Source organism: Zootoca vivipara, chromosome 12 (assembly GCF_963506605.1).
Source record: "Zootoca vivipara chromosome 12, rZooViv1.1, whole genome shotgun sequence".
NCBI classification, from domain to species: Eukaryota; Metazoa; Chordata; class Lepidosauria; order Squamata; family Lacertidae; genus Zootoca; species Zootoca vivipara.
Window position 1 is genome coordinate 43,354,905 of NC_083287.1, and position 26,552 is coordinate 43,381,456.

Genomic DNA, 26,552 nt, shown 5'->3' on the forward strand with positions numbered 1-26,552 from the left:
GAAGGAGCAGATTACCTATTTAAAATATTTCTTGGCCATCCTTTGTCAAGAATTCTAAGGCAGCATACAAACTTGTGAATAAAATTAATGAGGCATAGAAATGCCATTTAAAACCAGCCAATATAGATAGCAAAATGTAGCAACAAAAACCCACAAAAGATTTTTAAAAATCCTAACCAAAAAAGCAAACATGTTTATCTAAAATGCCTAACAAAAAAAGGATGTATTCGCTTGAAAACTTGCATTGTTGCCACCAGACATGGAGGGCATTCCAAAGTTGGGGGGGCACCACAGAAAAGGAGAAGCACCTTTCTCGAAAGGGGTACATGGATCAGAGCTTTTTTGGCAGATTCATATAAAACTATAGTGGTACCTCGCAAGACGAATGCCCTGCAAGACTAATTTTTCGCAAGACGAATGCGTCTTGCGATCTGATGGTGACTCGCAAGACGAATTCGTTTTGCGAAAAATTCGTCTTGCGAATCGCGGTTTCCCATAGGAATGCATTGAAATTTAATGAATGTGTTCCTATGGGCAAAAAAAGAAATTTCAATGCATTCCTATGGGAAACCGCGATTCGCAAGACGAATTTTTTGCAAAACGAATTCACTCATGGAAGAAATTAAATTCGTCTTGCGAGGTACCACTGTATCCATGTTCATTGTAACATCATGCGATGAACGCACTCCTCTCACTCATGAAACAAGTATGTTTCCTCTTCTCGCCCAAGGAGAGCAGCAGATGCAATTCTGACAGGACTTGAAATTAACTTCCCAATTACTCCTAACTACATTTTGATCAAAGCACATGCAAGCTGTTTCTCTCTCACACCGAGAATGAAATCTCTATTAACCATGAGAGAAAATAACATGGAAGCAGGTCCTGGGGTGGGAGGTGGCGTGGGGAATGTTAGCATTCAGCTTTCTAATTATTAACACAATTAATCTTCCCTCCTTCTGTTTTTAGAATCCCAATAAAACTATTTAAAAATTTAGGAGCTGCTTCGTGTGAGGGAAAATGTATTTAATTGGGAAGGAAGAACAGATTGGACAAAGCTGAGAATTGGAGTGAGCTTTTCCCGCCAACATCACTTCCTCCCTCCCATCGCCCACCGCAACCTTACTGTGATAAGTTTAGCTTCCTGGTTGTAGAGATGCTGGAAAATTTCAATGTAGGAATTGCCAGTATCTGCTTACAGTTGTACCTTGAAAGTAAAACGGAATCCATTCCAGAAGTCCGTTCGACTTCCAAAATGTTTGGAAACCAAACCGCGGCTTCTGATTGGCTGCAGGAAGCTCCTGCAACTAATTGGAAGCTGTAGAAGCCCGTCGGATGTTCGACTTTCAAAAGAATGTTTAAAAAATGGAACAGACACTTCCAGGTATCAATCATTTGGGAACCGAAACATTCGAGAACTAGGCTGTTTAACTTCCAAGGTATGACTGTATTTGTATGGTGCCCAGAACAGAAATTAATCCAGTGAATATTATCAGTATTCCCTGCTCTTGTTGCTTTCACTCTGCAAATGATATATAATTTATTATGTTTTGCATCATTTGCATTTTGTGGCCATTACGTTGAATAGGGTGAAATAATGTCAGTTATGTAAGAAACTATATGGATTACGTAACTCGCCACAGTGAGCCAAATCAAGTAGATTTTGGCAGAAGATGTGCTGCAGCAGAACAGAAACAGCACAGCATGTGACAGACACAGCAAGGAATGGATAATGATGCCTGCTTGCATCCCTAACTGATTGTCTGCTTCCATTTGGGGGGGTTCAAAACCTCTGCAGTTTATTCTCCACCTGCATTCCAAAACGAATAAGAAGTCTGACCCCCCCCCCAAAAAAAATGTATTCCACTATTGGATCTGTATTGAGTAGGAAAAAAAGGTTATTAGTTGATAGGTTGATTGTGGCGAGAAACACTGATTTAGGCATGATGTGTCAAAGCAAGAAAAGCCCTCATCAATTGTTCAGCTTGACCAGATGAAAAGTGTGGGCCCCTGGTTGTTTGAAGATTGAATCTCAGATCCTATCTGGCTGAAGTGGGGTGTTGGCAACAGTCTGACCCAGGATGTTGGTCTTTGGGCTGATAGGCTGAATTCTATGAAGGCTTGGGCAACATGCTTGATGAGACTCCGTAGTGCTTCCTCAAAGTGTGCTGTCAAGGCTGTCATTGGCAACCATCTGTCAGAGAAGGACCCGCCACACTTTTTTCTTGGCATGGAGAAGTGCCAGGTTGAACAGACCTCTGTCACTCCTTGAATGGATGTACTTACCATCTTTAGTCAAGCTGAGGGCATAGGAGAGCAACAGGGAGCAGAATATGCCGGAGAGAGTTTCACATTGTGTTTCACGTTGCTCTTTATAGGGAAGGTGTCTGAGGATGAGCCATCATACTGGAAGGTGCCACACATGTTTTCAGGGAAGGACACAATCATCTTGTGGAGCTTAGGGGAACAGTCCTTTTTGGCTGATGTGGTCAAAGACCTTCAACAGGTCTATGAAAGCATAGTACAAGAGATGTCTCTGGTCCCAGCACTTCTCTTGCCACTGACATAGCGAGAAAATCATCATGGTACTTGGTAAGTAATAGAAGAAGCTCACAAGGTGCCTATTAGCAGACCTAGTCTTTTGGGTGACCTGTGCAAAATATCGAGTTGGTGTCCATTCCCCCTGGAGCTTCATTCTCCTGAGTCTGGTAGAAGATCACACCCGTCAGTCTTATAAAGCTCTGGGACCTCATTAGATCACAATTCCCACAGCCATGGGATTCCTTTGGCCTCCAGTCCCAGAGCCATTAGCATCAGCACAAGTTGAAAACAGATGCCTTGATATGGGAAAGAAGCATGTAACCATGTTTAATTCACAGCACATTTAAAAGGTTGCTTGCATTTAATGCTGCATATGCATGGAGGAGGGGAGCAGAAATGTGCCTCATGCCCCCCCCCCTGCATGCTCATAGGCTGTTTTTGACAGGCTTTTCCCCTCAAAGCTTATGTAGGCATTATGCATATGCATAATGTGCAACAATCTCAATCAATATGTAGAGATCAGGGGAAGAGTAGCAAATGGCAAGATCATCATGGAGAGAACTTGTTGCCTTACAGTTGAGGTAGCCAACACAGTGCCTTGTTGGACTTGAACTCCCATCAGCCCCAGCTAGCATGACCAATGGTTTGAATGAAGGGTGTTGCTGTCAAGGAAAACCTGGAGGGCACCACCTTGGCAACCTCTGCCTTTACAAATTGGAATATAAAATTCCACCAGCTGAAGCAGACTCGAAAAGGACCTGCAGTTTTCATTATCAACAAACATTGATTTCAGTTCAAGTGTGTGATACCTTTCTGTTAAAAGGCACTGAATATGGGAGAGTTAATGGGGAATGGATAGCACCGGGAGCATGGCATTAAAGCTGAGAGATGGAAAAATTAATAATCAACACAGGTTGGAGTTGCAGAATTCAGATCTATAATTGGATCTGAGCTTCCCCATAGTTGATGTTAATGAGTGTTAAAATATGCTGGACTGGAGATACCTATTGCCAGCTTAGCCTTGGGACATGGAGTAGTTTTGTATCCATGTCCCTCACCCCTTAAAAGTTCAAGCAGAGAAGAGGTTTCACACCTATATTGAAAGATGAAATATTTATAAATGAAGTGAGGAATATATTATGGAATTGGGGATTGGTAGTTCCAAAATTGGCTATCCCTTAGGAAGGAGAACTGGTGCTTGGTTAGAACATATTATTTACCTACATTAGGTTCCACTTTCATCTTTAGTTAAAAGGAACTCAAGCTGGCAAACTAGCTAGGAATGGCTTAGTCTGAGATCTTGTAGAGCAGGGATGTCAAACTCAAATTCATCGGGGGCCGCATCAGCAGTTTGGTCACCCTCAAAGGGCCGGTTGTATCTGTAGGACTATGTGTCCACTCTTTATTATCATAAATTATTGTCACTGCATTCAATTATTACTGTTTTTTGTAATAATGTAAGTAATAACTAGCTCTGAAAGCAGAAACATAGTCAGAATAATGGCAAGTAGATATTTAAATGTACAATTATTGTACAATTTATTGAAAAATGATTTTTGGTAACTGCACTGGGTGGTGGAGGCTCGCTAGGGTTTCATGCAGGACCTTTGCAGAGCTACTAGTACCTGGAGATGCTGGGGTCCTTCTGCATGCAGGACAGATGTTCTGCCAGTGAGCCACCACCCTTCACCAAAGGCACTGGCTGAGGTTGACTCACTGGAGCTGCTCTCCTGGTTCCAGGGTTTAAGGGCCAGAAGTATAAAGCAGCATCCTATGTTTCTGAGGAGAGGGAGGGGAGGGGAGGGGAGGAAGGAAGGAAAGAAGGAAGGAAGAAAAGAGGGAGTGGGAGAGAGAGAGGAAGGAAAGAAAGAGGGGAGAGAAAGAAGAGTAGGAAATAAGGAAGGGAATAAAGAAGGAAAGAAAAAGAAAGAGGGAGAGAAGACGGAAAGGGAGAAAGAAGGAAGTAGAGGGAAAGAAAGAATGAGGGAGAGGAAGGAAGATGGGAAGGATGGAAGGAAGGAAGGAAGGAAGGAAGAAAGGAAGGAAGGAAGAAAGAAAGAAAAGAGGGAGCAGGAGGGAGAGAGGAAGGAAAGAGGTGAGAGAAAGAAGAGTAGGAAAGAAGGAATAAAGAAGGAAAGAAAAAGAAAGAGGGAGAGAAGACAGAGATAAAGAAGGAAGGAAGGAGAGGGAAAGAAAGAATAAGAACGAGAGAGAGGAAGAAAGAAAGGGAAGGGGGGGTCGCCGCCTTGATTCAGCACCACAAAAGTGTGCGAAGGGACCCAGGGGCAAAAAGCATTTCCCGTGCAGCGTGAGGCAGCGTGTGTCCATTTTAGGAGAAGTGCGTAAAGCCTCAGAGTTGCACGTTTGTGAGGCTGAGCCACTGCTGAGCTCACGTTCATGAGGCTGAGCCGTGGCAGGAGGAGGAGGAGGTGAGGCAAGAGGAGGAGGAGGCTACCTGGGTCGGTGCCCGGCAGCGCCGTGCGGAGAGTCCCGAGCCTCTGGGACGCAGCAGTGCTCTGTAGCACTTTGAATCCTCCTCCTCCTCCACGCGGCGCTGCTGGGTGCTTTGTCTATGCTTCAGCAGCAGCAGCCGTTTCCAGGCGCCGAGCCATGGCAGGAGGAGGAGGATTCAAAGTGCTACAGAGCACTGCTGCGTCCCAGAGGCTCGGGACTCTCCGTGCAGCATTGCCGGGCGCTGACCCGGCAAGCTGCCTCCTCCTTCTCCTGCTGTGGCTCGGGGCGCTCCACGCAGCGCTGCTCCAGCTGCCTTTCTACCCCCCCCCCGGCCCCAGCTGTTTGTCAGCGCTTTGTCGGCGCGGCGCTTCAGCAGCAAGTTCCTGCTGCTGGGTCCCACTGGCTGGGGTGCTCGGCGGGCCACATGACAAGGTCTGGCGGGCCGGATTTGGCCCCCGGGCCTTGTGTTTGACACCAGTGTTGTAGAGTTTCTGACCAACAACACACTGGAGTATATGGATCCACTGTAGCTCATTAAAGCTTAAAATACATTTCCAAGTATATGTGGACCAATGGTAGCGCCTTAAAACATATTTCAAAGTGACAGACAAAACATTTTGACTGCAAAGCAACTGGAAGCCTTGGTAAACCTCCTAGTGGCCAGGCCAATGCCTCTTCCAGTTATTTGCCTTGAGCAAGTCAATTATTGATTCGCAGGCCCAAAAAAGGACCTGTGCAAGTGGTTTGGTGCAGCGATACTAAAGAAGGATGTCAAAAACGCCAGAATGGTCAGTTTTAGGGCTTTATTAAGGCAAGGTGCAAACTTAACAGCACAGCCTGCTACTTAGCCCAAAGAACGATATTTGGGATATTTAGCCCAAAGAACGATATTTTCAGACTCAGGACAAACGTCAAAGCAGCAAGCAGTCGACATGACTTGTCCGCACCCATGAAAGCATTTATGCATTACTTATACAAAAACAAGCTATGCAAGCTGGCATCAACAGCCCAATTAACTCGCCCCCGGAAGCCCCTTCCCAATTCTCATCCGTCTCCCAGATAAGGGACTAGTTGAGAGGCAGCCAGTGTGGGATGCCTCCCCTCACATGACTTCCCAAGCCAACAGATAAACATGGTATCAAAGCAAGGCAATTAGCATTTATCAAAGCAAGTGAATAAACATATGTGAGGTCATTCTTGCAGTAACTAACAATTAGTCCTGGAGTTATCTTGACTACCAAGATGATATTTGCAGGCCTTTCATAACATTTTCGATGTCTGGTTCTACGTACAGGTAGGTAGCCGTGTTGGTCTGGATCGAAGTAAAATAAAAAAATTCATTCAGTAGCACCTTAAAGACCAACTAAGTTTTTATTTTGGTATGAGCTTTCGTGTGCATGCACACTTCTTCAGATACAGTGAAATGGAAGTTTCCAGGCACTTATGTAGAGAAGGGGTGGGGAGGGGTGGGGATGGGGAGGGGGGATCACTCAGAAGGGTGGTGGAAATGGGTGATTGACTGACTGATAGCTGTTGATGACCGCAAACGACTGCAAATGGTTTTGCATGAAAAAGCAAGGGTTGAGATGGCTGAAGATCGCTTATCATGTATAATGAGATAAGAACCCGATATCTCTGTTCAAACCAGGTCCCTCCATGGTTTTGAGCTTGGTGATAAGTTGCAATTCAGCAACTTCTCTTTCCAGTCTATTTCTGAAATTCTTTTGTAGTAAGACAGCTACTTTGAGATCTTGTATAGAATGTCCTGGGAGATTGAAGTGTTCTCCTACTGGTTTTTCTGTCTTCTGGTTCCTGATGTCAGATTTATGTCCATTTATCCTTTGGCGTAGGGTTTGGCCTGTTTGTCCAATATAGAGAGCTGAAGGGCACTGTTGGCATTTGATGGCATACACAATGTTAGAGGATGAGCAATTAAATAGTCCTGAGATGGTATGTTGGATGTTGTTGGGGCCAGTAATGGTGTTGTCTGGGTGTATGTGGCAGCAAAGTTGGCATCTGGGTTTATTGCAGGCTCTGGTACCAGTGTCCATGTTAAGTCTGGTGGTTGTATTATTGTGGGTGAGGAGTTGTTTAAGATTGGGTGGCTGTCTGTAGGCAATGAAAGGTCTTCCTCCCAGAGCTTGAGAAAGGGAGCGGTCATTGTCCAGGAGAGGCTGTAGATCTCTGATGATGCGTTGTACTGTTTTAGCTTGGGAGCTGTATGTGATGACTAGTGGTGTTCTGTTATTTTCTTTTTTGGGTCTGTCTTGCAGCAGGTTCTCTCTAGGTATCTGTCTGGCTCTGTTGATCTGTTGTTTAACTTCATCAGGTGGATATTTTAGTTCTAAAAAGGTTTGCTGTAGATCTCTTAGGTGAGATTCTCTGTCTGTAGAGTTGGAACAGATGCGGTTGTAACGTAAGGCCTGGCTGTATACGATGGATTGTTTGGTATGTTTGGGATGGTAGCTAGAAGCATGTAGATATGTTTGTCGGTCAGTTGGTTTTCTGTATAAGGTGGTGTCTATACGTCCATCCTGTATTTTTATAGTAGTGTCCAAAAAATGTATTTCTTGCATAGATTGGTTCATTGTTAGGTTGATGGTGGGGTGAAAGTCATTGAATGTCTGGTGGAAGGTTTCCAGGGTCTGTTGTCCATGTGTCCAGATAATAAAAATATCGTCAATGTATCGCAGGTACAGGAGAGGTTTGAGTGGGTAGGAGTTAAGGAAACGTTGTTCTAAATCTGCCATGAAGATGTTGGCATACTGTGGGGCCATGCGGGTGCCCATGGCTGTGCCGCTGATCTGGAGGAACAGGTCATCACCAAATTTGAAGTGGTTGTGGGTAAGGACAAAGTGGCAGAGTTTGGTAGCAAAGTCCGCTGTGGTTTTATCTGAAATGGTGTTCCTTATGGCTTGTAAACCATCATTGTGTGGGATGTTGGTATATAGAGATTCCACATCCATAGTGGCTAGTATAGTATTGTTAGGAAGATTGTTCAAATATTGTATTTTCCTCAGAAAATCTGTGGTGTCATGTACGTAGCTGGGAGCACTGATAGCATATGGTTTCAGAACAGAGTCCATATAGCCGGAAACACCCACTGTAATGGTGCCAATACCTGAGATGATGGGGCGTCCTGGGTTTCCTGGTTTGTGTATTTTGGGTAGAAGATAGAAAGTTCCTGGCCGAGGTTCCACTGGTGTGTTTGTGAGGATCTGTTCTTGGATGTGTAGGGGTAGCTCCTTAATAATCTTGTTCAGTTCTTTTTTGTATGCTTGTGTGGGGTCTGAGTCCAATTTCATGTAAAAGGCAGTATTGGAAAGTTGTCTGTGGGCCTCTTGGATGTAATCAGTTTTGTTCATGATGACGACAGCTCCACCCTTGTCTGCCTCTTTAATTATAATGTCTGGGTTGTTCCTGAGATTTTCTATGGCTCTCCTTTCAGCATGGTTTAGATTTTGTTGTAAGCGATGGTGTTTTCTGGTCACATCCGTTTGGATTCTGTGGCGGAAGCATTCGATGTACAGATCTAGTGTGGTATTGCGTCCATCAGGAGGGGTCCATGTGGAGTCCCTTTTTGTGTAACTTCTTTTCGGTGGTAGTTGGTGGTCAATGTTCTGTTCATTGATGCGTTTGGAGGGTGATGGTTGTTCCCCAGTAAGTTGAGAGGTGTTGTGTTGTGGGGATGTAGTTTGTTCTACTTTGTCTTGTTCTTGTGTGTGATGAAAATACTCCTTCAGGCGTAAACGGCGGAAAAATGCTTCCAGGTCCCCGCAGAACTGAATCATGTGTTGGGATTTGGCAGGGCAGAATGATAGTCCCCGTGAAAGGACGGATTCCTCAGCTGGGCTGAGTGTTTGCTGTGAACGATTGACAATGTTGTTGATCTTGCTTTGATTGGTGGCCTGTAGGTTGGAAAGGTTGCAGAGTCTTCCCTTTCGTCTTCCCTTGGCACAGAGCTTCTTGATTCATCTTTTAGACTGGTTCACACACGTGTCCATCACTCATTAATGACAGCATGTACGTTATGACTTGCATGCGCAAATGAGCCATGATGCATCTTTTGCTGCAGATGGAACTTTCCTATTGCCTGATGTTGGTGCAGAGTTGTGATTCATCAATGGATGAGATTAAGAGGTCGCATCTGCATGTATGAAATAGCTTCTGTAACCTGCCAATTGTTCTTAGATATTCCTCTCCTACTTTCTAAATATCTGAATGGGAAGTATCCTTTCTCTCTTTTCCACAGCAAAATAACATCTATCCAATACTTTGCTTTTTCTTTGAAAGTGACTATTAGATAACCCCTAAACCCTTAAATGGCCTTGGCCCAGTATACCTGATGGAGCGTCTCCACCCACCCATCGTTCAGCCCAGACACTGAGGTCCTCCTCCAAGGACCTTCTGGAGGTTCTCTCACTGTGAGAAGTGAAGCTCCATAAAACCTGGCAGAGGGCTTTCTTGGCAGTGGCACCCTCCCTGTAGAACACCCTCTCTTCAGATGTCAAGGAGATAAAGAACTACACAACTTTTAGAAGACATCTGAAGGCAATCCTGTATCGGGTAGCTTTTAATGTTTGACATTTTATTATGTTTTTATATGTACTGGAAGCAACCCAGAGTGGCTGGGGAAACCCAGCCAGATGGGTGGGGTATAAATAATAAAGTCATTATTATTACTATTATAAACACTTGGAAGTGGTTGTGTGAAGGAAACTCACCTGTGGCAAAAACATAAAAGCCTTAGCCCAAAGAACGATATTTAGCAGGGCCCTCTTCATAATCAACACCATTTCCACCAGCAGAATAATAACCAGCAGAATAATCATCACATCCTGAGCCAAGAGCATGCAAGAGTTTCATTCAAAGATTTCCAATGTTTTGCTTTGAGCTAATCATGTATGTCTGAGTTGCTAATATGAGGGGGCTTCTCAATGTCTCATTCCATATTATGTCACCAGCATCCTTTCAGCAAGAAATTCTTTCAGCAAGAATTCATGGCTCATTATAGTATGCACATTTCTGAAGAGTGTCACCATTTGTGTGAATGAATTGGAAATTTCATGAATGTTGTATTCTCAGCAGTTTTGGGAATGGTTTGCTGAGATAAATACCCATAAGTATACTCAAATGGATTGGGGGGGGGGTAATCTTCTGAAATTTGTCAGCCCCCCTAATAGGGGAAAACTCAGAATTCCATTATCATAATTTCAATATATTTAAGATTATCCGATGGATGTTACTTGATTTAATATTATTTTTTCTCCATGAATAGAACTACCGCAGAGGGACCTTGTCTATGGCATAATTACCCAAGGAATGAACAGATCAGCTCATTTCCATTTTTTATTAGCTTCACATGTGTTCAGCCATGGGCCCATTTAATCTCATTTTCTGTGGATTTTTCTTTTTAATTAAAAAATACACAAGCACACACACACACACAATCACATTTTAATTATGTGCATTTCTGAATGCACTTCTCCCTGAAATACACCATTTGTACTCAATTTGAGTGCATCTTGTACACACCCACCCTCTGAAGATGATTTTTGTGATTGGTATTTTATGCATTACCCTATGTATTTTGCATGCATTTCCCCCACACAATTTTTGAAACTATGGTAAAACAGCATCACAGAATTTGGAGATGTGCACAGATCAATTGGGAACTGCCTTCTGATTTTGAGCATAAGCCCAGGGACTGCAAATCAGGTGAGTTCCCTTTAAAAAATGTGTGCTGCTTTAAAATCCTCCTCCATCCCTGACTTAGTATAATGGTTAATCTGATGTTGCAGAAATGAGAATATGGTATGCACACTCCATGGTCGCACATTCAAATATTCATATTCTTACAGCCCACAATTCGGCTTCTGCTGAGCTTCAGAGAATTTTTGCATTTTCTTTCAAGCCTACACAGCTTGTGAGGAGAGTTATCAGAGAAATCTGAGGAAAATGGAAACGAGAATGGAAACTCCCAATGTCTGCATATTTGTCCAATTTCTGGAATGGAAATTGATCCGTGATTATGATTAGCATTCACTGTTGTGGTTGCTCTCAGTCATCAAACAATATGTAATCGATTATGTCCCCCTCAACACACACACAAATTCAATTGTGGATGGGGTGGAATTAATTTATTATTATTATTATTATTATTATTATTATTGATTTATTAATTGAATTGTAAGCTACTGTTTCAGGACCATTTACATATAAGATAATTAATAACAAAAATACAACAAATACATTTAGAACAAGACGACAGTCATGGCAAGTGGACACTCAAAGTAAAGACCCATTTATACAGACAGAAAAGCCAGTCGGAACAAAACTGTCTTTGGCTGCTTCTGGAAACTGCAGATAGCGGATGCCTGTTGTATGTGTCAGCGCTAGAGTCTGGTGCAGGTCAGCAAGAAAGGAAGCAAATCTTTATACAAGGAAATGAAATACAATTCAGTCTTGTGGTCTCAGCAACCCTTCCTAGTAGGTCTTGCAATTGCCAGGACTGAAGGTCCCCACCTTCTACCACCCTTAAGACCCCTCCACTCCAGGATATTTCCCAGGCAGTCTCAAACTATGTCTGAGCACCTCTGCTCTCTGTGCTCTTCTCATTACTCTGTGGTGAGACCGGGAAGGGGGGGGGAGTGAGCTTGTCACAACAGGAGAAGGAGACTCCCTGGGTTCTTCAGCAGTCTCTTCACACACACCCTACTCTGCTTCAGCCTCAGAGTCTGAACTGCTCCCTGTCACAAGCTCTTCCTGCTCACTAAAGCCTGTTGTCACTTCAGCTTCTGACAACTTCTCTCACCAATCTCTTTGTTCAGCCAGTCTCTGACATCGATGTAGTGACAATATTGTAATGAAAATAACGTAACAACAATGTACTCCACGTATTATACAATTTTGCCTCAGGGAGCAGCAAGACGACTAATGTGGGTTTTGGCAACAAACAAACAAACAAACTGCAGCAGAGTAGAAACAGTGTTGCATGGGATGGGATGGGATGGGATGGATAAAGGGCAAAATGGAATATGATGCTTCTTTCCATATGAACCTGAGATCATCTTCTGAGGCCCTCCTTTGTGTGACTCCTCCTCGAGAGGTCCAGAGAGTGGCAACATGAGAACAGGTCTTCTCTGTGGAATGCTCTCCCCAGGGCAGTTCGCCTGGCGCCTTCATTATACACCTTTAGGCGCCAGGCAAAAACGTTCCTTTTTAACCAGGCCTGCCTGTGGCTGACCTAATCAACATCCTATACCCTTTTAAATGTGGCTCTTTTTGGGGGTGTTATTGGATTAATGTTTTTATTTTGATTTTATATATTGTGACCTTTTTTGTGAACCGCCCTGAGACCTCCGGGTATAAGGCGGTATATAAATTCAATAAATGAAATGAAAATGGAAAATGGAAATGAAACGAATGCCTCTTACATCCCTACTTAGGACCCACCAACTCCAATGCAGTTCACTGGTGAAGAATGGTTGGGCTCTGGGGGCTTAACAAACTGTCTGCCTTATTTGTTTGTTTGTTTGTTTGATTTTACATTTATATCCCACTTTTCCCCAAAGGAGCTCAATGTGCCATACATGGTTCTCATCCTTCCAATTTTATCCTCATGACAACCTCATGTGGCAGGTTAGGCTGAGAGGCAGTGACTTGCCCAAGGTCACCCAGTGAGGTTCATGGCTCAAGTGGGGATTTGAACCCTGGTCACTCCAGTCCTAGTCTGACACTTTAACCACTACGCCACACTGGCTCTCACTGACCTTCTGCTTGGAAAGTACGCACATAACACACTGGCTTCTTGAACTGCTAAAAATGAGGGAGAGGGGCTGCCAGGCATATCAGAGGCTAGAAAACATGGTTTCAGGAGGGGAATCACATATTGTTCAGGCCTGGACTTGCCTCTCCCGAAAGCAAAATAACTGAAAATGAAACTAAGCAAAATGAAATATCTATACAGCTGGTGTTACCTTGAACAATAACACCACAAAGCTCCAGGCAGACTCATGTCAGAATTTTGTTACAAGGCATTAAAAAAGAAAGAAAATATAATGAAAGGCTTCTTTTTTAAAAAAGCAAAGAAATCCTGCTGGGAGAGTTAGAGTGCGGCAAGCTTTCTCTTTGGGGAATTGCACCAAATGCCGGTTAATTATTCCTGACATTTATTCTTGGGTCCCTTAGTGAAGGGGAACAGGGGAGGCAAGATTTAAGAAACTAATAATAGCCCATTTAAAATATTTACCGACTTGTGTCTTGGGATGTGGAGCAGGAGATCTTTTTTTCATGAAGAACTCGGCAGCTGCACTGTTTGGTACCTTTGAGGATGCAAAGATATTAAGAAGCAGGAGAAGCTTCTAACCCTTAGCGGAAAGACTATTTACTGTACCTCTATCGCGTGCTGGTTTAAAAAACACTGTACTGACCTAATTTTGCTATCGGAGAGCTTCAGCAGAGAGTCTTCTTATCTGGATTGAACTTAGGATGTCTTTGAATGGAACGCCCGTTGTCTAGTTGGGAAGTGGGGGATGTGCCGGTTTCTGGAAAATCTATTTTCCCTTAATGATAAGAGTCGACAATTATAAGCAATGTGATTGCAAACACGCACAGCCGTGCACACACTTAATTCAATGTGTAGTTTATTTTATTTTAGTATTTTTTTAATGGAGTGGAAATCATAGGAAAATAAGAAGTCACCGTACACTGAGTCTGACCATCAATTCATCTGGTTCGATATTGTCTATGCTGACTGGAAGCTGCTCTCCAGGATTTCAGAATGGGGTTTCTCCCAGCCCAATCTGGAGATAGGTGAAGCAGGTGCTCTGTCACTGAGCTACAGCATGTCCTCATCATGTTCCACAGAACAAAAAAGAACCTGTGATGCACTAGAGCAGGCTTCTTCAACCTCGGCCCTCCAGATGTTTTTGACCTACAATTCCCATGATCCCTAGCTAGCAGGACCAGTGGTCAGGGTGATGGGAATTGTAGTCTCAAAACATCTGGAGGGCCGAGGTTGAGGAAGCCTGCATTAGAGTGACATGGGTGGGTGCAAGGCATAATTCCTATGGTCCCCATCAGTCAATATTTCAGGGAATAGAATCATAGAATTGCTGAGTTGCAGGGTCCAATGTTTCAATGTGTGAAATTTTTAGAGGAAGAACTGCTGGAAAACAAAGAAGCTTTTTTGAAACACACATAAAGCAGGTTCCTAAACACTGAATCTATTCCAAATCAAACTAAGGATTGTTCACCCATTTACTACAGTACTTAAAAATAGCAAACCAAGCTTTTGTCAGGGTTGGCTCAAGACATTTTGCTACCCAAGTCAAAGGACAAGATGGTGCCACCTTCCCATTCTGTGTATGAAAGTTGAAGGGTGTTGTTGTTATTTTACTTCCAAAGTACAATGAGAAAAAGAAACTCCAGTCATGGAACAGGCAACAATGTCAGCAAAATGCATTACTCCACAAGTGAACATGTGTATTTGGGGAGTGCCAGATATCTTTGTTGCCATTAGAAAAGATTATGAATGGATACCATGCTTCCATAAGGTCATCTGAGTCTCGAGCGCCATTTAATGCTTCAACATGCTTAGTTAGTTTCTCCATCAGCGTTATGGTCCACACCTTCTGTCTCCAAATGGAGCGCTGAAGATGATCCAGATTTCTCCAATTCTGCACAATGAGCTGTTCAGCCACCACAAGCAAGAATGGAGGCCGTTCTTTGTGTTGCAGGTCTTTCTGCTCTTTGTGAAAGACAGTCAAGAAAGTCAATTGTGACGTGCAAGGCACAGCCTGCTGTGTTATGAGCCCTGAGGGCAGCAGGGAAGCTTAAGGTACACAGGGCAGGCCACTGGGCAAACAAAGCTCTGCCCTCCAAGATCCTGTGGCTCCTGCCCTTCCCAGCATCCATTGCCTGAGGCAGCCACCTTCCTTTGCCTAACATTGGGGCTGGCTCTGCCTTCCACTGCTCAGGATTAATAATAATAATAATAATAATAATAATAATAATAATAATAATTTATACCCTGCCCATCTGGCCGGGTCTCCCCTGCCACTCTGGGCGGCTTCCAACACACATCAAAATGCATTAAAATATCACAGACTAAAAACTTCCCTAAACAGGGCTGCCTTTAGGTATTTTCTAAATGTCAGGTAGTTGTTTATCTCTCTGACCTCTGATGGGAGGGTGTTCCACAGGGCGGGTGCCACTACCGAGGACGCCCTCTGCCTGATTCCCTGTAGCTTTGCTTCTCGCAGTGAGGGAACTGCCAGAAGGCCCTCGGTGCTGGATCTCAGTGTCCGGGCTGAATGATGGGGGTGGAGATGCTCCTTCAGGTATATAGGACCGAGACCATTTAGGGCTTTAAAGGTCAGCACCAACACTTTGAATTGTGCTCGGAAACGTACTGGGAGCCAATGTAGATCTCTCAGGACCGGTGTTATGTGGTCCCGGTGGCCGCTCCCAGTCACCAATCTGGCTGCCGCATTCTGGATTAATTGCAGTTTCCGGGTCCCCTTCAAAGGTAGCCCCTTGTAGAGCGCATTGCAGTAGTCCAAGCGGGAGATAACCAGAGCATGCACCACTCTGGTGAGACAGTCTGCGGGCAGGTAGGGTCTCAGCCTGCGTACCAGATGGAGCTGATAGACAGCTGCCCTGGACACAGAATTAACCTGCGCCTCCATGGACAGCTGTGAGTCCAAAATGACTCCCAGGCTGCACACCTGGTCCCTCAGGGGCAGGGTTATCCCATTCAGGACCAGGGAGTCCCCCACACCCACCCGCCCCCTGTCCCCCCAAAACAGTACTTCTGTCTTGTCAGGATTCAACCTCATTCTGTTAGCCTTCATCCATCCTCCAACCGCCTTCAGGCACTCACACAGGACATTCACCGCCTTCACTGGTTCTGATTTAAAAGAGAGGTAGAGCTGGGTGCCATCCACATACTGATGAACACCCAGCCCAAACCCCCTGGTGATCTCTCCCAGAGGCTTCATATAGATGTTAAAAAGCATGGGGGAGAGGACGGAACCCTGAGGCAGCCCACAAGTGAGAGCCCAGGGGTCTGAACACTCATCCCCCCACCACCACTTTCTGGACACGACCCCATTAAAATACTCTTTCTTTAACTGAGGCATTTCTCCTCACAACTAAGAGCGCCACATGCCTTCCCGCCGAACACAAAGCAAAAGTGGAACCTTCTGTTGATTGAGAAATTACCTCTGAAAGAATGCAATTATTTTCTTGGCTTTGGTTCTGATTCTTTCCCTCCCCCTGGCATTAGTGTAGATCTTCCAAGAATCTGGGGCCTTAGTGAGTTACAGTTTATTCACAGAATAATTGACTGAGCTTCCCAAGTACATTGGCAACTCTTATTGCGCTTGGGTTTTCCCTGTGCTTCGTACCATTAATCATGCACGTACAGCATTGCAGAGGAGGGCACTGGGAAGGGAAACTCACATCTTGCCAAGCGCAGCTCCTATGCTTCTTCTAAGACAGCCTGGCCAGCTCTTCTTCCTCATATCCACAGCTCAGTTTGTAGCAATGCTAACAGGGCTCCCTTTGCACATAACTGAACAGGCTTTGGCTAAAGCAGCTTATTTTTGAAAAGATGAAAGATATCGGACTGAGAGCCTGTTCTTTTTCTGTCTTTCTTTTTAGTGGTGCAGCTCATCTCAAGTAACCTTCAGTACAGGACTCGTGATAAAATATAATCCCTTTTCAAATACTTCCTGTGTTCCCTTCATGCTCCTTAAGCATAGAGCCTCTACACATAGCAGTACCCTCTGCTAGGGAATGTGGCGTCAGCTAAATTATCTTCCTTTATAAAGTATCTGTGATAAGGCAAATATTTACTTCCTCGGTTGAGCTGAGAGAAGCATTAGGAGGTTTATGACTTGATAGTTGTTCCTTATTTATTTTTCCTCCGCTAAGGGCGTCACAGAAAACCCTTCCAGATTCTGCATGCTTCCACATGATTGTTATCATTGCATTGCTATTCTGGAATATTCCTGTTAATAAACTGCTTGTTCTTTTATTGCAAAATAAAATAAATAAAAGCCTTTCATTGGCGAAAGAGCCAGAATGATTTTGCAATTTAGTGTGTGGAAGGTGCTCTGTGCAATTTAGCATGGCATTTGGGGTATTTAGTGTGGAATTTGGGGTATGTGGTTCAAACAATTTCTGAGTCATGCATTTTTGCCCAAAGCAAGCTTTTCTGACTGAAGGTTATGCACAGCTCAGACTGAAACAGTGAACTCAAGAAGTTCCTTTGGTCCAATATCTCAATCTCCCTCATGAATGGAATTCTGGAATACAATATGTGAAATACAAGAGCAAAGCAAGAAAAGGGGTCTCAGTATCCTGTGTGCATAACTCTAGCATTCACTGGTATGAGGAACAAGGGGATGCAGGGAAAGTGGGTATAGGCATAGAACTTTTCTGCATCCAGACATGTCCCATCTCTGGTGTAGACAGGGAAAAACACAACCATCCTCTCAAAACAGAGACATGTGGCTGATGGTGTGGTTCATCTGATGCAATTTTGTTCCCCCCCCCAAAAAAAAAGGAACAGCAGCTATAGCCTTCAAAATCGGAAAATTGGAGGGCCCTTATTTTTATACCATGATAGTTCAGAAGAACAGAGCCCAGAGAACAGAGGGCTGATTCAAATGCACACATCTGTTGCATGCTGAGATGAGGGAGAATCCTGATTTTGTTTGCCTTTTAATGAGGAAGTACCAAATCCACACTTATTGAATCAATACCAAGTTGAAGCACATGTACATTTCAACATTCACAATTCTATGATGCTCTGACCATATTTATAAAGTATTTTGGCTGTTAAATGAAAAGCAAATCACCCCTGTGTTGAACACTGGTCCCCAAGACCTACACGAACATAACAAATTAATACTAAGTCTGGCACAAGAGACACCTCAGAATTTAAGGAGGACCCATGAGAATCCAGGTTTAGTTGCCTTTTTGGTTCAGTCACATCTGCCTGTGTAAGACTTCATTTCACTACACTTTGTGACAATGTGCTAGGGGCTGGTTTTTACACATCCATGCTCATTACACGTCAGGGACCGGCTGGATGAAGAGGAATGGTGGGAGGCTCCAGCCAAAGAACCTGCGAGACAAGTTGCAGAGGAGGAAGCCTCACAGCCAGGATTGTGGTGGTTGTGAGTCAGAGGAGGAGGGAGGCTGAGAGGCAGAAGAAGCAACAGGCTCGAGGGAAAGCGAAGAGCCAGAGGCAGAAAGCCCTTCATGGACAGGGCAGGGTGCAGAGGGAGACACTTCAGGCCCTGGACCTGGACCTGAAACAGATGAAGAGGAGGGAACAGAAGCTGCAACTGCCAGTCCCACAGTAGTAAGCTCTCCTCCCACCTTGACTCCAAGGTCATGTAGGGCTTTGCATGCAGCTGAACCGAAAGCTGAGAAAGGCCCTCCCCTCTGAAGTTTATGCCTGCTTGGGAGACATCTGGAGGAGGAGGTTTGGGGTGAAGCAGGAATTGCCAGGAACAAGTCTTGGCAGCGTCACCACTGAGGGCAGCCATGCTTGCATGCTCTCTGCTTAATTCCAAAAGTTCCAGAAAGTCCTTCGTTGCTGACATCTGAGACCTAATGAAAGCCCCCTTCTGCTTTCTGCTTGAGTGGGCACCACATTCCTTTTTGCTAATGTGAGCTTTCATCACTTCTTCTCAATCCCCTTGTGGGGAACATTTTGAAAGATCCCGGTGAATCAGAAGCTCTGTGATACAAGTTCGGCCTTTGCCATGCATCATGTACCCACTTGGTGATCATATGAATGCCTCACGACTTTAAAGAGGCTCAGATCTCCAGAGAATCATTTGCTACTGTTCTAATAGGAAAGTGGTGATAGAACCCTGGCAATGTTATTAATGAGCTGGCAGTTTGTGGGGGGGGGATATAAGTTAGAAATGTTTGGTGGGTGCTGTGTTTTGCTCTTGTTTAATCAATTGCACTCATTCAACGCCAGAAAACAAACTTATTTAGATGCATAGCTTACCCAAGGCCCACAATGGGCTGCAATAGTTCGTTGTTTTAACTGTCTTCACAGCTGCTTTCGTTCTTACAGGTGAGGAAGTGAAGTTCAAAGGCAATGTTATGTGCACAGACTCTCCTTAAATCCATAGCAGAAGGGGGACTTAAATTTAACAGAGCCAAGGTTAGCTAGATTCATTGGGTGATGGTGCCTTTTGCTCAAGAACACCATCACAACATTCTACTTATTTAATTTATTGTTTGTGTTCCACAGATACAATCTCAAAGCAACTTACACATCTTTTTTTAAAAAAATCACACAAAGAAATATGGGCATCTAAACCATATAATTAGCCTCAGCTTATGTAAGGGAATTAAAACAGGTGACTGTGCAGCTTTCTTCTATGACAGGGGTAGTCAACCTAAGGCCCGTGGGCCAGATGCAGCCCAATTGCCTTCTCAATCCGGCCCGCGAACAGTCCGGTAATCAGAGTGTTTTTACATGAGTAGTATGTGTCCTTTTATTTAAAACGCATCCCTGGGTTATTTGTGGGACCTGCCTGGTGTTTTTACCTGAGTAGAATGTGTGCTTTTATTTAAAATGCATCTCTGGGTTATTTGTGGGGCATAGGAATTCATTCATTCCCCCCCAAAAAAAAATATAGTTCAGGCCACCACATGGTCTGAGGGACAGTGGACAGGCCCATGGCTGAAGAAGGTTGCTGACCCCTGTTCTATGACATCAAATGCCCCGCAAGATTGCTGGCATGGTTGCAAATAGCAGGGAAATTTTCTTTTCTTCTCTTTTATTTTTTAAAATATATTTTACCAATTTGTTAGCAAAATAAATAAAGCATGGAAATAACACAAAGACAGAAGACAAATAATTAAAAATGTGAACCATAAAATGCTGAAACCTGAAAAGACAAAAATACAAAGAGCAGCTCCAAAGCGATAATAAAATATTAACTCCCACAAAGATTCCTTTTACAAATAATAAATATATATAAAGATAAAAAAAATATTCCCCACCTGTTCTGTCCCGCTAAAGCAGAACCCATGGGTCAGCCATGAGGATGCAAATCCAGTAAGAAGTCAAGGGCAAAAGGAGCAGAGAAGCAGGAAGGACAACATTTGATCAGTGTTAGAATTTGTGTAAACAAGGGCAGTTGGTGGTAGGTCTTTCAGGACCATGGACAGGGGGCATTGGATTTGATGGCGATTGCTTTTGAGTAGACATGTATGGGATTGCACTTTAGGAATCCAAGCAAATATTCAGAAGAAGCTAAGAAAGAGAATGCCAGAATCTGGCAGGAGATCATAAAATCATCAGAAGAGCTTGCTGGACCAGATCATTGATAGACCTAGTACAAGATTATGTTATCACAGTGGCCAACCAAATGCATGTGGGAAACCTACAAGCAGGACCCTACACAGGAGGAGGGCTTCCAACAACTGGGATTCAGAAGTATTATTACTTCTGACCATAAAGGAAGATCATAGCTAATGTGGCTAGTATCCATTGACAGTCTTATTCTCCATGAATTTGTCTAATGCTCTTTTAAAGTCAACCAAGACTGCAGATCAGAGACATAAAAATGCAGACTACAGAGCATAGTACATTGGGTAGGAACACTGTGTGTGAGAAGTATTGAACCATCTGTCTGGGAAACAGGAATAAATTGTTGAAGATGGCTGGGATATGGGAGGCACAAAGTTAAAGATGATTACCAATAATTCCTATTAGAAATACACAGAGGCATTTAGACACAGCAGCGATTCAAGGTTATTGGGATCTCAGACAGTCTGTGCAGCAGAAATATACAAATATAGATCTGGCCTGGGATCTAATAGGTTTATGAATCAAAGCTCAGGTTGTACATGGAGAATGTGATATATGTGCTCAAGAGATCAGCTGTAACTTACCTGTTATTCAAAGAATTGGGCCAGGAAACAGAAGAAGACTTCATAAATGCATAAGGTGGAAGCATTGCTGTGTTTTCCTTCCTTCTTTCCAAGTCTGAGTGATCCAGGTCCCACTTTTGAGTGGCATTTACTATCAACACCCTTTGAGTTCATAGAGCCATGGAAATGTTATTCTCTGCCATTTGACCCTACTGTTCCCAACGTTTTCCTCTTCTCAATTCACAGATATTCCTTGCCAGCTGAGGGTAACAGTCCATGCATCTGTGATGAACTGGCCTGTAGACCAGGAAAGCTTATGGGGCCCTATATTTTTTTGGTATTTGAGATGCCACCAGAGTCATTGCAGTTGCTGTTTTCCTTGTAAGATAAACAGCATGGTTAGTTAGCACTGTAGGCATTGTTATTCCTTTCTATCCATACTTTTCCTTCTCCAAATGGCTGAGGAAAGCTGCAAGCAAATAAAAACCACTTCAAGAATAGGGATGAGAACAAGAAAATGAGAATGATAGAAAATATGTGCCATAACAACATTTTCCTCCACTCTATCCTACTGCCATACATATAGTTTCTGCATAGCCCATACTGAAATAGATTTATTTAAGAAGGGCAATAGCTGTTGATCTGTCCATATCATCATATTCCTTCCCCGTCTCCTCATAAACCCCTGTCTGCTTGTAATTCTCGATCAATATATGTGAGTGTTCAGAAAACAAGCCTTTGATTAACCAAGGACATTTTTCCCTCTGTGTTCATCTTGAGCTCTCTGAAATGAACTGCCACATTGCACAGACTTCCCCTTATTAAATGTGTGCAAGACATAATAATCCAAAGTACATCCATTTGACTGAGGGCTGGGAGATAATGCTACAAAAGCGCTCCAATATAACCTTGGAAAGGGTCCCTGACTCTGCAACTGTGCTGGAAAGAGTAAACATCCATTAAAGCCACAAAGGAAATTTCCTCCACCGGAGAAGGGAGGCAAAGAGCGTTGAAGGTTTCAAAGGAGCAAACCCTTAAAGAAATCATGAACCCCATTTGAAGCCCAGCTGACTATATTTTCTACAAAGCTCGTGCAATGTAGGTGGCGAAATGCGACTTACTAAAATCAGGTTCACAATGTAAGCATTCTAAAATGCAACCGTTTTCTAATGGTTCCCATACGTGGATTATTATTTTTTTATAAACACAGCAACACTTTAATTTGTACAACTGACTTGATGCAGAACTTTTCTTTAGAACAATAGCAATAATAACAGCAGCAGCAGCAACAACAACAACAACAACAACAACAACATTTGAAAAGTTTTGTTGTTACATTTTAAACAAAATAATTCATTCTCATTGTGTGGGATGTAATTTCAGGGGGAAATAGACTATAAAATTGACAAATAAGCATCAAGAGAAATAAGAAGAATTGGTTATATGTGCAGAACAATCCTACCTGACTTTTTGGGGGAGGGGGAATAAAGGCATTGAAGTGAACAAACCACCAATACCAAAGTTTGTTCTAGCAGGGTGTAAGGTCCGGTGGAATGTCACCCTGCAATTGTGGAGGCTTCATGGGGGTGTGTATTTTTAAAACCTCTCTGTGCTGGATTTATGTATAAGCTAAACAAGCTATAGCTTAGGGCCCCACTCTCTTGCCCTCCTCCCCATATACTTCTTCTTAATTGTATTTCCGTTCAACAATTACTTTGATAAAATACATATTTTGTTATGTGCAAATGGCTTTAGATACCTGTTAGGTCCATAAATTACCATGTAGCATATATTCAACACAAAGAAACAGCGACAATTTGTTGTTGACAAAGGACAGCTGGACATATAAAGGGCCCCATTACCTTCAGTAGCTTAGGGCCTCATCAAACCTAAATCCGGCCCTGAGGGCATGTCAAGGGAGTGGGGAGGCTGTGGTTCCAAAGCCTCTTCCAGTTTAATCTCCAATGTGTCCCCAGAATATTCTCTTTCTTCCTATCTCTGCTGACAGAGCATGGACACTGGATTAGCATAAGCAGCAGACCTTGCTGCTTGCTGCTGCAGGAAGCCCTCCAAGATCAAACCTCCCACTCCGAGGGCAGAGCTCTCTCCTTGCCTTTGGAGAGGGTGAACCACACAATCCTTTCACCCCAGCCTTGCTCTAAAGGAAACAGTCTTTCCCATGTAGATTTCACTTCTTCCCATGCTATTGCATTCTCTTGCTGGATCGATTAAAAGCATGAGTTGCTCCAAAAGGAGACTCCCTGGTTTAGAATTTTTAGTAGCTATCTGTACGTTATTAACAACCCTACTTAGAGTTGACAGGCAAGTAATAACGTGGTTATTCATCTCAAAGACAGTCGGCCAGAATATATTTCTTGCTTTATAAATGAATTTTCAAAGCTCAAAAGACAAATTTCATTACAATAAGGGATGGGGATTTTGTAAACGCAATGGTTAAGTTTTTTTTATTGGTAGATAAATCTTTCTTCTGGTCCCCCCTTCCCCTTCCCCACAGCCACCATTAAGGATTTTGAAGGTTTAATAAATAGAGCGTTCATTTCTCTATTTATCAGAAACAGTACTGTTTGGAAGTTGACAACTGAACATCCATTTTAGAATTTGGTGGGTTGGAGGTTAAGTTCATCCTCTATGCAGTGAATATTTCAAGGGTGTAATGTGTTGCAGTTTCTGTGGCCAAAATGGAGAAAGCACATAAATATCAGCAGTTGTGTGCTTTCAGATGAATGCATTGAGAATTGTTATTACTTTAACGGTCATCATGATGAATGTGTGTGGAGTCTTGTCTGGGTAAACTTCATCTTTACTGCAAAGCTTAGATGGGATGCTGCAGAGAAGATCATAGGACAGATGTGGGGGAACATCTTTACTGCCAAGGTCCACATTCTTTCAGTGTTAATCTGCCAAGGACCACATAATGGTGGCAGGAAGGGATGGAAGAGAAATTCATTTCAGTTCACATTTAAAGGTGAATCCAGTCCAGCACCCTCTTTTCACAGCCACCAGCCAGAAGCTGAGTAGAACAGCACTCTCCCTATTCCAACAACTGACATCACACTTCTAAGAAGACTCTAGAGACAACTGTTATAGGTTCTATATATAGAAGAACAGGTTATATTTATTAAATATGAGGAAAAATTAGAGGATCTGCAAACAAACCAAATTAACGAGATTAACCAAATCAAATCTATCCAGGCAGGTGGAAGGCATTCCTTTACTGAAGCTGGAGGATCACGTTCAGGCAAAAGGCTGAACTATAACCATTTTTCTTACTTTTTAAAATCTCATGACAAATTGTATTCCACATTCTGGGCTGTCCCGTCTTTTTGCTGCCAGAGGCAAAGAGCATGGTCATGCCCACTATTTGTTCCACATGTTAGTAGTCGAGAATCTGTTGTGAATGGCCAAAGATCCCAGGTTCAGTCCCTAGCATCTCCAGGTACTTCCTGCTTGAAACCTCAGAGAACCATAGACGCATCTTTTTCCCATAAAGATTTTTATTGGTTTTCACATAAACACACAAATTAACAAATATAAAACAAACACACACAACAAAAATACACACATAACACAACCTCTTGCATCTTATACTCTTCTGTCTTAATATAATTCGCTCCGCCGAGCTAGGACTTCCCTCCCTCCCATCCTTCGGCTTTGTTTTTCCACTCATATCCCACAGTTTCTTTTACCTACTTATTCAAAGTCAATTCATAGGATTTATTTTAGTCCTGCAAGTGTCCTTAAACTTCTACAGTTCCTCTGCATAGTCCATCATCTTCGTCCTCAACTCCTCAACTGTCGGTAAGTCCTGTAATTTCCATTTTTGGGCCAATAAAGTTCTTGCCGCTGTTGTAGCATACATAAACAATCTCTGATCTTCTTTAGCAATTTTCCCTCCCATTATATCCAATAAAAAAGCTTCAGGTTTTTTGGGAAAGGTGTATCTAAACGTCTTTTTCAATTCATTATATATCATTTCCCAATATCTTTTCACCTTTTCGCATGTCCACCACATATGAAAACATTGACATTTCCAGCACTTTTTGCTACTTGTTCTATACATTTTTGCCAATTTAACTGGTGTTAAATACCATCTATACATCATTTTCATAACATTTTCTTTCAAGGCAGTACATGCAGTGAATTTCATTGTTTCATTCCATAATTTCAACCACGCATCACATTCAATATTACACCCAAAATCTCTTGCCCATCTTATCATCACATCTTTCGTCAACTCATCTTTTGTACACCATTCAAGCAACAAATCATACATCTTTGACAATAACTTTACTCTGCCTCCCAACAATTCTATTTGAAATTTGGACCTTTTATTTTCAAATCCTAGTTTCTTATCTTTTGTCAAAACATCATTCACCGAGAACCATAGACACATCAGTGTAGACAACACTGAGGTAGATGAACCAACAACCTGACTCATTATAAGGCAGTTTCCTATGTTCCCCTCTAATTTCATGTATAGAAGCCACCCAAGCCACATTTTAAGTTCAAGATTGGCAATAGGGAAGCATCTGCCATTGGATCAAAAGGCAGGAAGGTCACTTGGCCTTAGAGAGTGGAGGAAGGGTGAGTAGCAAACACAGCTCTGAGCTCCAACAGTCCCCTGCTGTTCCACACCACCCAGCATCTTCTGCCAGAGGCAGACACCTCACTCTGCCTAATGGTAGGACTGGATCTGTCCCCAACTTGCCCTGTCTCAAAGGAGCTCAAAGTTTTACACCCCACTACCTCTACCAGTTAATCCTCACAACCATACTGTGAGGTAGGTTGGACCAAGAGGTACCAAGTGGCTCAAGGTCACCCACCAAGCTTCAAGGCTGGGTGGAGATTTGAAACAAGGTTTCCGCAGTCCTAGTCTGAGATACTAGCTGCTGCACCATAATGGCTCTTCATTGTATCACAATACAGGGGTGCAGGTGGCGCTGTGGTCTAAACCACTGAGCCTCTTGGGCTTGCTGATCAGAAGGTTGGCACTTCGAATCCCTGTGATGGGCTGAGCTGCCGTTGCTCAGTCCCAGCTCCTGCCAACCTAGCAGTTCAAAAGCACACCAGTGCAAGTAGAAAAATAGGCGGGAAGGTAAACGGCGTTTCCGTGCGCTCTGGCTTCTGTCACGGTGTTCCGTTGCACCAGAAGTGGTTTAGTCATGCTGGCCACATGACCCGGAAAGCTGTCTGTGGACAAACGCCGGCTCCCTCGGCCCGAAAGTGAGATGAGTGCCACAACCCCATCGTCGCCTTAACCATCCAGGGGTCTTTTACCTTTCCCTTCCCTTTTCCCTTGTTTTTACCTTTCCCATCGTCGCCTTAACCATCCAGGGGTCTTTTACCTTTCCCTTGTATCACAACCCACTGGGTTTTCTGGCCATGAGGGGATTTAAACCAAAGATTAATCCAGTTAAGTACCTGATCTGGTACCGTTCACTAGTCCTATCTGTGTACACAAATGTACAGCTTGAGCAGGAAACATTGCTCAGTCATAGTCTCTAGACGTGTCAAGTAATATGCACAAATTAACAGAATATCAATTGATTTTCTCCTCTAGAGGTTTCCTAAACCAATGGAACAAAAGCATACTGAAGCACAAAGTGGCACATTTTTAAAAA